This window comes from Pseudopodoces humilis, chromosome 3 (genome assembly GCF_049639895.1).
Source record: "Pseudopodoces humilis isolate 2021_Gansu_Grassland_sample_001 chromosome 3, ASM4963989v1, whole genome shotgun sequence".
Taxonomy (NCBI): domain Eukaryota; kingdom Metazoa; phylum Chordata; class Aves; order Passeriformes; family Paridae; genus Pseudopodoces; species Pseudopodoces humilis.
This window is the reverse complement of record NC_142202.1, coordinates 84,822,307-84,837,002: the sequence shown is the minus strand read 5'-3', so window position 1 is coordinate 84,837,002 and position 14,696 is coordinate 84,822,307.

Genomic DNA, 14,696 nt, shown 5'->3' with positions numbered 1-14,696 from the left:
AGAAGGCAGGAGCCTCCCTTGAAATGGAAAATGTTAACTTCTTCCCTCCAAATTATAATTTTGAAATTAAGGGGCTCTCAGGCAAAGATACTGGAGTAGGAATAACAGTTCTTTACTAGTATGTATAAATAAAAAAAAAACAAAACAAAAACCCGAGAAACAACTACAACTTAATAGAAAAATTAAAATAAAATGCAGTAGTACAAGAAACACGGACAGAGTTAGAATACAACCTAACACCCTGTTGGTAGCAGTCTGATTAAGTGGTGGCTGCAGCCCTCCTGGAGTGACAGAGTGGTTCTGTTGAAGCAATGATCCTGTAAAATGGTATAGTTTTCCCCTGAAGGTCCAGTGGTGATGTAGAACAGTCTGGTCTTCCTCTGGGAATCCAGTGGAAAAAAAGGCTGACTGTGGTGTTCCAAGTCTCAGACTATATTCAGGTAGGAATGCTTGGCTCCTCCCCCTGGGTGGAGCATCTCACAATGGGATGATGGAATTTTATCAGTCATGCAGTGAGACTCAATAGCCCATTAACAGAAGAGATCCTCTTGGTGTTATGAGGATGGGTCTTGGAAGAGATAAAGAACATTGCCCTACCTGGTTTTTACAGATGGTAATAGAATACATACTTTTGGTTACATCTTGCATTGCAACCTAAGACATTATCACATGCATTACTCAAAGACAAAACAACTGTGTTTTACTCACTTTCACTGCTGTAGTGAGGTGAGAAAGTGATGATATATTCTCCCCAGAGGTCATCATAGATACAAATAAGGCTGAGGATCTAATATATACACAGACTGGTGGACAAAATCCAGGCTTTATTGTACTGTAAAAGAAACTGAACAGAAGGGAAGGAGGAGATTAAACAAACATTTGGAAAGAAGAAGTACCTACCCTACATGGCATCTGATTTGCAGTGGAGCTGCTGGATGGGAGGCTGGAAGGAAGAAAAAGCACAGTTATTTAATTTTATTTTTTTATGAAGGACAAATAAACTGCAACATTAAGGGCAAAACCAGTAATATCTTCTTGCCTCTTCTGATCCAAACTCAAAAAATGTGCCTCACATCCCTTTTGAGCCGGTACTTTTGGTCTTATATATTATTTCATCCAGGAAACCAAGTCAAGGGTAGAGTTGGGAGCAGCAGTGACAAAGTTCTACTTCCTTGAGGAAGAACATACCTTTTTCAATATTTGTTCAGTACTCCTAGCATTCCTCCAGTCTATTTTCTATCAGAAAGATTGATTCCTCATGTTTCCCTCAGTCAACATACCCCACCCTTCCCTTTGCAGCTCTGACCACTTGTCTCTACCTTTTTATCTGGCTCTTCCCAGTCACAAACAAGCAATACATTCTGGCTGATGTTCTGTTTCTGTGTAGCATGGCCTATATAATCTGAAGTTTTGGGTGAAATTAATATTACACCATTTTACTTACTCTAAAAATGTTTGTGCTAAAAAAGTGACGAAGCTAGGCACCTCTCCAAGCAACACATTTCTGTGGTACAAAATGATTTTCTGCATAGTCCAACTTTCAGAACAGCTTTTGGTTTTATAATGTCTAGCACAAGAGGATCTGATGTGGGTTGGCTGATAGATACAACCATAATGAATCTGCCTAATGAATTATACTAAGACTGGGCAGTTCTGCCACTTCATTTCTGTCTGAAACAATAATTCAGAAAACTACACTGTTCCAAAATTAATTTTCTTCTTCATTTTAATGATGGGTTTTTATCTGCAGGAGATGTAATGTGAATGTATAACATTTGGACCAGGGAGGTTACATCTTTGCCCTCCACTATTGTCTTCAGTGCTGGAACACAGCAATGGGTTTCTTTGAAAGCACAGCAGACAGCTTTTTAAAGTGGCCTCTCTGGTAAAGACGACAGCAGCAGATGTCCAATTCAGTACTTCTATTATGCACTTGGTGAGATACAATTAGGGAGAGGTATGTAGTCTTTAACCTTAAAAACACATGATCAGAGTAACTGGAATATTGTCTTGCATCTGAATTTCAAAGTAAAATTAATGCAGATTAATCACTTAGAAAATAATATTTTACAATTTACACAAAGGTGATTTTTAGACTTTAGATCTCAGCTGTAAAGAAATACTAATCTGGACTGATAGGGGTCAGTTTAGTGCCTCACAGAGAGGCATGTGATATATATCTCTCCTATTACCAGTTATTCTCTTCTCTCTCCATAGTTATTAATACCACAGTTTACCTCCATGTAGCATAGTAGAAGAAGTATATGCTAACAAAAAATACCTGAGTTCCCTAAGAAAATGACAGATATGATGTACTGACCATGACAGCATATGCTTGTCATTTCTGGTGAGCTTCATGGGACAATGCAATCGTTAATTCCGGAGACATGCTGTGGTTGAAAAACATAAAATAAAATAAAATAAAATAAAATAAAATAAAATAAAATAAAATAAAATAAAATACCATAGCCAATTTTCAAGAGATGCAGAAGCTCTATCTGTTTTCAAGCCTTGTTACCAAACCATTTGTAACTTCCCTTTGAAACAAGAAAACCCTAAAGAGTAATGAGCAAGTCGATGTACAGATATGTGCCATAGAGCTTCAATGCATGTGTTTGTTTCACAGTAGGTGGTGTCACAGCTCTTCTTTTACCCTAACCTAGTAGCTTAGGAAGAGGGTAGGGATTTTTCCACTAGCTGTTTTGAATTGCATTCTGCTATTGTCTGATAGCATCACTAGCTGAAACCTTAGCCATGAAGTCAAAGTGAAGCCAGGCATGAGAAAAATCTTTAGTACTGAAAGCCAACAATAAGGGCACCGTGACTTTGAATCGTTGTTTAAAGAACGAAGGGCCTGGTTTCGCCCTTCTGGTATCAAAGGAATTTTCTCCTTAAGCTGTCTTGCTAAAGACAACAGAACTATTTAGTTAGTGCCACTTGATATTAGCAAAAAGAAAAAAAAAATAAAATCTACTAGTAAGAGGCAAACAATTACAATTAGAAATATTTTTAATAAATGTCTTTGGCCACAAAAAAGCAGTTCTCCTGATACAAGATATTACATAATTATTTAAATTTAAGTAATTTATACTTGTAATACTGTAAGAGAACAGTAAATGTCTGTAGCTCTTCACATCTTCCACCAGGAATAGACCAGAAAATATGAAATGTATAATTCCCTAACAAATTAAAATTTGGAGTAGAGGTGAATACAGAAACAAGAGAGAGGAGAACATGAAATACTGTATTGCAGGAACTATGATTAACCCATTTTGGACAGTTCTGTGGTGATAAATGTATGTAAAATGAACAGATGCATTGTGCATGAGCTTATAAGGATCAGGTCCCTGTGTACATTGGGGAGATGCCATCAAACAGCATGAACTAACAATTTTGGTTTGCAAGCTGCTACTATCATATGAATTTTGTAATGCTCCTCTTCTCTAGCTGAATGTGTGGGACAAGAAAGCAAAGTAATTAGTCAGTGTTCTTTGCCTTTTTCTGAGATAATTTTTCTCATTGGCTAGAAGGTTTTTTTTTCTGAAAACATACTTTCAAGCTTCAGGTTTTCTGTGCTGTTCACTAAAACATTTGTACAGTAACTACTGTATAAGGAGCAAACAAGTAATGCTGCAATATTTTATCACATTGTTACTTTGTTAATATTAAGTCATTGAACATGTCATTCATTGTAGTATTAGTTTCTACAGTAAATTACCAGGAAAAGTAAACATCAGCATTTTTCTTAAAAGTGTAGCTGGTGGAATGTAATTAAAGATTGTATCATGCAGGGACAAAGAATTAAAGAGCATAACTGTGATTCTTACATTAAAACAAGTGCTTAGTTTTGTGGCTGTCTTTTAATGTAGCTTTTAATTTTCTTTAAAAATTGGAGGAGGAAACCCCCAAAGCATCATGACATTGGTCCATTGGGGCTGAAATGTTTAGGCTCCCCATAGAAACCACACCTGCTTGAAGCAGCATTTGCTTGGTTTTAGCAGTAGCTCATTCTTTGTAGGAGGACCAGCACAAGAACAGGTCTGCTCAGTGGGTTTCAGCAGTAGTGGCAGCCACAGAGGATTCAAGGAGCTTGGCTATCACTCCAGAACCTGCCACAGTGTTTTCATGTGACAGCTCTTCCATCTGCTCCTCTCAAGGGTGATCCATTGATCAACAGTGCTTCCCTAATCACCTGCCCCTGCCAACTGCCCCAAATCTGCCTCATTCCTTCCATTTATATTAATTTTGTAAAGTTCTTGGAGATCTGCTGATGCAAAACAGTGCTGGAGAGGCAGGTGCTTTTTGAGAAGACTGCCTGCAAAACAGATTGGAACAAAGGAAGAATGAACCAGAAATAGGGCCAAATCTGCCTGATCAAGTGACGAGCACCAAGAACAAGTGAAACCACAGATAGGAGATCATATCCTCCCATTAGACCTGTAGAACAGGTAACAAACCTGTTTTTCAAGTCTTGGTAGTTGCAATAGTAGAGATGCTGAACTTCTGTGTGTCCTTCAGCTGTCTGCAACAGCAAATAGATTTGCTGGGTGATTGCATTTTTCAAGCTAATCAGGAGAGTTCTGGAGCACACTGTTGCTTTCCTGCAGAGATACTTTTTAATTTAGTCCTGGTACCTGATGGCTCTCAAACACTGAAGGGCTTAGAGATCCACTGTGAAGAGGCAAGCTTGTGTGTCTGTGCTGAGTGAAAGGATACCTAACTGGTGTTAGGTGAATGAGCCCTTTCACACGGGCTGTGTGTCTGTCCAGGCCTGATCATCCCACCCTCATCTTCACATCCTACCTCGCCTCCACATCCCACCATGCTTCTGCATCCTGCCCTCATCTCTGCATCCCACCTTTTTCTCTACATCCCACCCTCGTCTCTACATCCTACCCTCATTCTCAGCCACTCAACTTTTCATTTTGCTGGGCATTTCACCTGGAACAGCTCCAGAATGATGTGCTTGAGTCTCATTATTGCCATAATCGTTTCATAGCAAGTTTCAGAAGTGCTCTAAACTGACAGCAGTGTTGTGCTGGAATAGCTGGAAAATTTCTGTATTAAGGCATATAGCACTGCCTTAGCTTGCACTCCCTTCTCCTAGAAGCCATTTTTGTTAAAACACACAACTCAAAAACTGAGTAACTAGTAACATGGTAGTACATATAATTTGAATAAATTCTGCACTTTTTTCCATCAGCTGAAATGATTTAATACATGTTTTTATTCAGCAAGGTTGCAAATGAGCTGCTGTAGCAGTAACTTAATGATGGCAAGCTCTGACCCCCAGACCGTGCTTTTTATAGCAGGTCATCGCTGTCTTCAGTGTTTGAGACAAATACTGGATTCATTGAGAGATCTTTCAGCAGCAGGATAATATGTTCAAAAGCAGCTCTGTCAAAGTCACTTTGCTGCTAAACATTTTGTAGTAGTCACAGAATCTGAAATCTGATTTATTAATTAAATCCTATCAGCACATACTCTAAAGAAATCAGCATGGCTGAACTATGCCCTTCTTAAGTGAGATTAAAGGACATGACAAAAGTTTGTAATAGTACGCCTCAGCCCACATTTCCTGTAAAGGATATAACTTGTTATTTTTCAAAATATGCTGAATATATTTTCTTTATATCTTGGTTTATTATGACCCGTGGGAGTAATCATAAAACTGAAGCATGCAAAAACTAAGTGAAAAAAAACCCCAAACTGGATTACACAGGAGGAGCTGGCATATCCTGACTGATTCTCCTACAAAGGAACAGAAAGGTATTTGGCCAGATTTTCTCCAAAAGGGACAAAAACTTTGAAAGAATCTTTTCTTAAACATTTTTGAGTAATTTTTCAACTAAATTTATTGAGCTAAATGACACATTGAGAGAAATAGAGCATGTCTTAACACGAACAAAGGAATAAAGAAAACCCTATTAATTAATGTAGCTGAGAGCATCATCCTATGACATTTCTGTGGGATTGCTGTAAATAGTGCCTGGTCCCACAGCATGAGACAAAAACATCTTGCAGTCTGCTCTGTCTTGGGTAATTACAATGCACTGAGCCTGTATGTTCAAATTTGTCCTTGATAGGAAAACAGTTCCCCAAGCCCCAGCAGGTTACTCTGTAACCGGACATGGGCAGTTTGGTGCCAGTCCCCCCAAAGGCCCAGGCACACCTCTCCTGTCTTTCACATTTTTTTTTTCTGCTGTTCTGTTTTTGCACCAGTCTGTGCTTCTTCCTGAAGTCTGGTTAATGTGCAGTGCTGTTTCCCCCACTGGCAGACTTCTAGCCTTTGAGTTTCATTTGAATTCTTCATGTGTTGGCAGCAAGACACATGGATAGTGGTGGGCTGGTGCCATCTGAGGGAGGCAAAATATTGGCCAAAGCTGCTTTTTCCCCTTGCTGATCTGCACTTCTCTAAACCCCCAGCCTGGCCAGAGAGACATCCTCCAGCGTGGAGCAGGCTGGAGGATGGAGGGACCTCTGCTCTGCTGTGACTCCGCTGGGAGGAGGTACCATGTTCTCCCAGGGCTCCCAGGAACCTCACTGTGCCCACGTTCATCCCAGAATCTCACCATGCCTTTTCAGTTTCACAGAGACAGGGACAGTCCTTAACCCCTGGCCAAGGTGACAGCAGATTGGAAAGCGCTACACACAGAACAGCAACATGAAGACAGCTGAATAAATCCTTGAGTTACTAATTTTGGCAGTAACATGTAACAAAATCAGCAGTTTGGTAGTGCAGTAGTTTACTGGGTGTTACTGTGGCACCAGGGTATTGGCTAGCTCAACTTTTATGAGTCAACTCATAAAAGCTCAACTTTATGTAGTCCTGTTGGAGGAAGACTTATAGGCAGCCCTGTGCCACCTTTCCTCTGCTAGAGAGCATTTTCTGGGCTTCTCTTACACCTTTTTCTGATCCTTTTCTGCCACACCAGAAAAAAAAAAAAAAGCAAGGGCTTTTTTCTGAGTACTCCTTTCTTATGTCAAGGCACTGTCTGGGAGCAGTCTTTGGTTTCACCACCACTGCTATTCCAAGTGTGTACCTATTTCACACAGCCTGAGTAATGTGGTACTTTGGGCTTATGGCATCACTTGCTAAGTCTCCTGATGGCAGAAAGCCCATCTCCATGTTGCACCACCTCGGTGGTGCCATCGGAGCCATGACCCAGCTGCTGCTTGCTTGCTCCCCCATGGGAAGCATAGGCCCTGTTTTCCTGCTCTTTGTTCCCTGTGTGGAACAGGTGTCCTATACCCAGAAAGACTCATTGCAGTTGCTCACCACAGTTGTGCTTGTTTTGCTTCAGCTGCTCATGTTTCTGATCATGTCTGACTTTGGCTATGAGGGTGTTATCAAAAATTGGTTTGAATATCACCCCCTTGGGCACTGAATCAGTGGCAGAGGCTGCTGGCATGTACAGGAGAACAATCCATTTGCATCCTTCCTCAAGCGTCCTCATGATAGTCCACCTTCAGAAACCACAGGAATATTGCAGAGCAGTTGAATAGCTCCTGGCATTAAACATGAACATGCTTGGTATGACATTTTGCCAAGGGTGGATTGGGATTTCATAACAACAACTCACCGCAGGTACTTACACACTCTGTTGGACATGAATGCTTGGCTAGACAATACGTTTTGCCTTGGAGGAACCAGCACAAAGCACCGATGCGCCAGCACCTGTGGGAGCAGATGGCTTGCCTATTTTCCTCCAGACATTAAGGCTCCAAATCCACAGCACATCTCTTTCTCAGATTCACAGAAAGCTGCAGAGGAACTGTCTCCTGTCAAACTTCTTCTCCTGCCTGGTGGGACCAGCTCCAAACTCAGCTATTCCCATTGCATTGTTCATTTCTGAAAACTTATGCTCCAGAGTTTAAAACTAAAGGCTGAAAGTGGTCAGAAAACCCAAGCAAACCACAGCATGTGTGACTAAAAGCAAGATGATAATCAGTGGTCCTTGAGGCCTAAACCCTTGTCTGTGAATCACCAGGGACTTGAACCCAGACCCCATCAGTGGGCAGCAAGGCAACAGGATGTGTATGGGTGGTCCAGCAACACCGAATCTGGGGAGAACTGTAATACCAGAACTTTTCTTGACTTTCTGAAATCCAAGACAGTCTGTCACACATTACAATACAGAAACTATGCTGAGTGACCATTTCCAGCTCCAACAGGAATTTTCTGTAACCTGCTGACAACTACCTGCTGCATCACCTCCCTGGCTCAAAAGAATGAGAGCATAGTTCCCTAACTCAGTAGACAGCTCAGGGTTAAAGTTAGTAGTTAGTTTTAGAAAATACCTCAGGATTCTTGGACAGACAGCTTTGCAAGTACTTCTGGCTATCACTGCTGTCTCCTTAGGCATGAGAAAAGGCTGTACTAAATAGGGTAAGAATAGCAACAGAGGACTGATACTGCGTTTGTATGCAGGATGGGTGAGATAAATGTCATCTTCCTCTTATTTGCCTTCATAAATCATCTCCCTTTCTCTTTTTTTTCCTTAGGAGTGTTGAATTTCATCTTAAATGAAATGGGCAAGGTGAAGTCCAGCTATTAAAACAAGCTGGTAAGAATTTTAATTCTCTTATTTCCTGACAACCGAAAGGATTTGGATTTTATGCATAACAAAGGTTTTGGTACACAATGGCAAGAAAATTATTTATATTCTATATATTTGTTTATGTGGCATTAGATAATTCTGCTTTCAATAAGCACTTTGTTGTACATATAAACACACAGAATCCTTAGAGAGGAGCATCTAAAGAGAAACAAAATTTTACCTTAATAAATAGGTAAGATAAATTTGCCATTTAGTGGATCCTTGCCAAGCCTGTGCAGGAACACTGAGGGTGTTTGGAATTCACTCCTATTGTCCCCAGGCTGAATTGCTTTGAAAAAAGGTCACATGAGGAGGAAAGGAAGTTTTGACTTTCACATGCCTGTTATTGCTAAGGAAACCACTTCCTTGGTATTCACGTATTCAGCATGTCTCCAGTTTTGGTGCTCTGACAAATGACATCGTGCTGCTGCATCAAGTAACAAAGAAGGTTGGAGAAGACTATTAGACAACTTGATGTGTTTGAAACACCAGTACAGCTTTTGTAGGACTGTCAAACTTCAAGTAGGCTTTGTGAGAGTAAGCAGGATCCTTTGTTAGCTGCAGATGGGATACCTGGAGTTAGGAATGGAAAAAAAGGTTCTGGCCTACACCTCAGCAAGCTCAGGTGTAGTTTGGAAGTTTCCTGGGTTGTAGCAATGGCAGTATTCTTACACTTCTGTGCATACCCAGAAACAATTTTCTAATACCAATATACCTGTGTTATACATTGTGTAGAATCTATCATAGCTTTCAAGTACATACTTGCCTTTTCTTTGGCATTTGGATATCAGAAACTGAGTATCCTTGGTATGTGGTGATTTCAAAAGTACTTGGATTTCAACTCTGTTTATGTAGGACTTTTCCCATTTTTCTGACTTCTTACTCAAGAGATTAGAAAGAGTTAAAAGCTACCCCTGGTCAGGACTGAAAATCTCTACAAATGTGGGGATTTTTGTAAAGAGGACTGAAGCAAAATTTATTTGAATTTTTTTGTGCAAATGTCAGTCTGACACAAAGAAAATGCATCATAATTAGGCTTATTTCTACTTAGAGGAAAAAAAAAGTCTAGTATGCCTCAGGATACAAGTGGGCTTCACTGTAACTATACAATAGCTACTGACATTACTGGCACCAAGTTTGCAGCATGCACAGATCACAGGAACTGAAAAGCTAAAGCCCTGCTCAATTTACTGAGAAGCTACTGAGCTTCTGATATGTCAAGATCTATTTGTCTAAATGTTATCTGTAAAGACAACATAATGTAGTGAACTGAGCCTGGGACTCAGGAAGCCAGAAATCAATATTCTAATCTTGGCCCTACCTCAGATGCATTTGGTAGTTGGCATCCAGAGTAGTTGCTTAATCTCCCTGCATGCTCACCAGAGATAAAAGTGTTCAAATATAATAAACTGCACTGAATTGCTGTGCAGATCAGTTCACAGCTTCTGTATACTTCTCTGAAGAACTGAATTGTTATATAAATATTACTATTACATGCAGGACTTCTGGAGGTTTGTCTCTGGGAAAATACCAAGTATTTTTGGGTTTGAAAATTCAGGTCTGTTTTCTAGCAGATGCCCTTGCCCCACAGAAGCTTGAAGCACAGCCTGGTGGCAGCCCAGAAGTACAATGGCATCTGGTATGATACCATCTTTTCCCCCCTCATTTTTCAGATGTTTTCTCCTAGAGAGCATCCTCATTTTCATTCGGACCATGGCCGGAGTAGACCACACCTCAACTGAAGTTATTTGCTTAATGCAGAAATAACAGAGAGAAGAACCTATGGCTATTTTATTTAGGCATTAAGACTAGAAAATAGTTGTGATTTCTCCTGGGTTAAAATACTTTAAAACCTGCTACTCATTTCCCCCAATATAGTAATTTCTGAGTGATCATTTTACCGGAGGCTTAGCTGAGCTGTACTTGTGCCTGAGCATCTCAGAACACTTAGCTGAGGTGAAATAAAAGATAAGTAAAGTCACAGTAAACTTCTTCAGCTTTTAAGAAATAAAACCAACAAAACAAATAAAGAAATTAACCAACCAATGACACCACAGATTACCTTCTATGATCTAGGAAAGAAGAGATTTACTGGCTGTATCTCTCTCCCATGAAGGAAATGAGTTCTACCTACAGAGGACAAGTGCAAATTGTGCACTTTTCCAGCCCAAAAGAGCAGGGGTTTATGAATTGTTCTTGAAACTATTAGTTTTTTAAATTTTGAAATTTCTAAGGAAAATCAAGTGCTAAAACAACCAGGTCTACATTTACTGGTATGTACATTTGTTTTACAGCCATTACTACTTGCAGAAGGGGGTCGAGCACCTCTAAGAGCCCAGGGTTTTGTCTCCTGTCATAGTCAGCCCTCATGATGTTGTTAAAATACACAGGCTGTGGCTGGCAGGTGGTAGTTATGTCCGAACCTAGGCAAGGTTTTGTTGCAGAAAAAGCTGTGAATATTTGCTATATTCAGTAGTGAGGCAGTGGGGAAAGCATGGGGGCAATGCACTCACAGCAGCCGGGGTTGCTAAGCACACAGCCTGCTATGCCTCTAAGCAGGCAGGACCCGGCAGAGCCATTAAGTCTGGAAGAGACCGAGTATTTAATAAGCTGCATGCTACCATGCATTTACATAGCCTAAGTTGTAGTAAAGCCCTAGCAGGAAAGGGTCAAAAGTGCAGGGCTGGAGGGCGAAAGCCCACGCAGACCGCATTGTAACCCATCCTGTCCTCAGCGGAAAAGAACTTAGGGAGGAACCACAAGAAAACAGCCTCATTCCAACCAAGGAGAACTTTAAAGGCCAAAAGGCAAGAATTTTAAAAATGTAAATTTAAAAAATAATTGAAATTCTAGCACATGTGACCAGGTCTGGCAAAACTCAATTACACAGAGGTTGCAGGGTATCTGCATGCCCCCAATAAACCAAGCGTAAGGAGTGCAGTGGAAAGGAAAATGAGATTCTCGTCCTTTGTGGTTTACACATCTAAAACAAAATGACTCTTTGCTCACCCTGCGTGCTCTTAAAACTCTTTCATCTGAATCATTTGACACTTATTTCCCAGTATGCATATTTAACTATTTCCATGGTCATCATCTTTACCCTGAAACAGCCAGAGACCAGTTTCAGGCAGTGACTCCCCGCAGCAGGCTCTCTATTCTCTCCCTCATTAGCAAGGGGTGTTTAAATACAGAGCTACTGACTTTGGACAGGAGAGCCCATGTATGATTTCACTTCCTTCAGCATAATCACACACTTCAGTGACTGTGCTTTTTGCTTTTCATTTATACTGACGTAACTGAGATCGAAATCTGTCCCACAGCAAATATTTATCAGAGCATATCAAAGGAAAAGCAGACCAGAAGAGGAACAAGCACAACAGCAAGTGCCATTAAACTTTGCCAAGTTAGATTTCAAAGTCAATGAAAACCACCCCAGAGACAAAGAACTAAAGTGTAGGACAAAAGTAGAGCACTGAAAAAAGTAAGTTTCCAGACACTGGTGTCCTACAGAACAGGTTTTGATTACTTTTAACTTGCAAAGATTATGAAGCAAAACCTACACAGAACTAACAATACGTGAATAAAGTCAATGGTCACCACCCTGGTGCTTTTGTTAACATCTTTGCCTTGATATGTAGACCCATGACAGCTATCTCTGCATGTCAGGGACCCTTTCTACACAGTACTATGAAAGCAACAGGACAACATCCACAACTGGCTTTCTAAATGATATAAAATAATGGGATGCCCCGCTTTAATTAGATAATTAAAACTGTTTCTGCTTTGCTAGATGCCAAGGACACCCAGTTTCTTGGCAACAGACCTCTAATTTTCTTTCTTTGATATCCAGGTCACAGCCATTTGGATTAGAGGCTCATTTCCAGCAGCAGTGCACAGCAGGGGCACGCAGCTTCCTGTCCTGCTGTTGGTATCCCCCCTAAGTTCAGCATCTTGCAACTACATTTATAAAAGCTGTTAAATGTTAAAGCCCTTATAAAGGGTGCTTTCTCACTATTCACAAAGGTCAGGCAACATGTAAGCATATTAATAAATTAGGCAGTCCTGAGCAACACCAGCAACCTCTTAGATAATTTGCAAGAAAGTCTTGCCCTGTTCCAGCTAAATAACATGACTGAAAGGGCTAAAACAAGAGAGAGAAGAAAACTCTTCCATCCCCAGCTCCCAAGCTTCTTTGAAAATAAGGTCTACCACTTCCCTGACCATTTGCTGCCATTCTCCCTTATGAGGGAGAGGAACACTGTCCTATAAGAGGTCTACCTGCTATCCAGATCAGGTGTGGAAATCACATACCTTTACTGAGTGTTGGTCAGCTACCTGGAAGAAAAGCATATATATAGCCCTTAATTCCTGTGTCACTGCTTTGCCTGAACTGACATAATTTGAACTGTGGATCAAACTACATCCTGAAGATTATCAAATGCCATATGTAAGGCACAGGTAGTCTTTCCCAGCCCCACATGAATTGGAAAGGTGTAACTGATGCCTGAAGATTTTTAGCTTTTTCACATATTTGTAGCTTTGTAGATTTTTAATTTACAGTTGTATGCTTTCTAGTACTTTTCTTGCCATTTCTCACAATTTAGAATAATAAACTAACTCTAACACATTTTTGAAATTCTGTTTAGTCTTATTCTTAGGAAGAGAACTTCTGACAAGAATATCTGGTTCTCCACCAGAACTTAAGAGATGTAACAAATAGGGCAAGGAAGCCTCTGGACTGACTCCAAGGGGCTGACCCAAGGGTGGGTTACTGGGGCAACTGATCTCCTATTGGATGTCCTTGCTAGATATACTAATTAATTAAAAATTGTAAAAATCCTTTATCACATGTACAGGTAGCTATTTCTGTACACCTGAAAGCTTTCATTAAAGATCTGCTTTTTTATCAGTTGTAAGGTTTTGTCTTTTGATTTTAGGCAACATAACAGCCCATGCTTTTTGAAAACAGCCCATATTTTTGAAAACCAGACAGTTTTCATAGGAAAGGAATATAAAACATAGTACCAAGGGGTGGGTTAGACAGAAGAACTCATACAGAGCAGATGGTAGTCACAGTGCTTAATGCACTGTTGGAGGGTGCCCAGCGACTCTAGTTATGAGTGACAGAAGAACCTATGGAGGATAATGACTCTGTCACATGCCAGCAATTTATTACATTGTATTCCTGAGAACAGCTGAGGTGAATTAACCACTGTAGCCACTATTTCTATTTACTATTCCTTCTGACATCCCTGAGATCCTGTGTGTAGCACTGCTGCGGTTGCTGATGCCTTTTGGGTCAATGTGAACTTGTTCAAAACTTATTCAACTGGTGGGGTTAGCATGGAGCCAAATCCTCACCCATCAACCACCCAGCAGGTGCATCAGTTTATGCTTGCTGCTACACTAACCATCACCTGGGTTTTGGGCAGCTTGGAGCATGACCAGAACAAAAGATGTTAACACACAGTTTTAAAGAAGGTACACCAGGTGTTATGGCAGTATTGGGTAATCATGCCTCAACCCCAGCTACTTCAAGAACAGGAGTGTGCCTCCTATGCACTCTTTCATCTGAGAAAGCCAGTATATGTGACAAGATATTTGTATTCTTATGTACAGCCTATATCCATGCCTGTATGCATCACCATTTAGTTCTACAAAACATACTTCAAGTTGGATTATTTTTCATTAAAAAACCCCACTGAGCATTTTCATGAAAATAATGCTGCAAAGTGAATTTTGGCTGAACTCATGGGGGTTATTTTTCTATTGCCTGTCCTCAATTTTATCTTCCTCTAGGGAAGGTGAGATAAACAAAGTAGATTATTGATGACAAATACTTTGGATGTATTTTGGAAATTAAACTGCCTTTTGTTTTTTTACCCCCAGAGAACAGCCAGGCCCTGTAGGATTGGTATCTCATGCACAGAAGGGGAAAGGAATTAATTTTTACTCAATAGAAGGCTACTTTTTTCTACCAATGAGCACCTCAGAATTACTGTTACTATTTTATGAACTTCTGATGATCAGGTAGCAGCCATTTTCAACACGAACTTCAGTTGAAAGAAGTGCACATGTACTCCATAGTCATGTTTT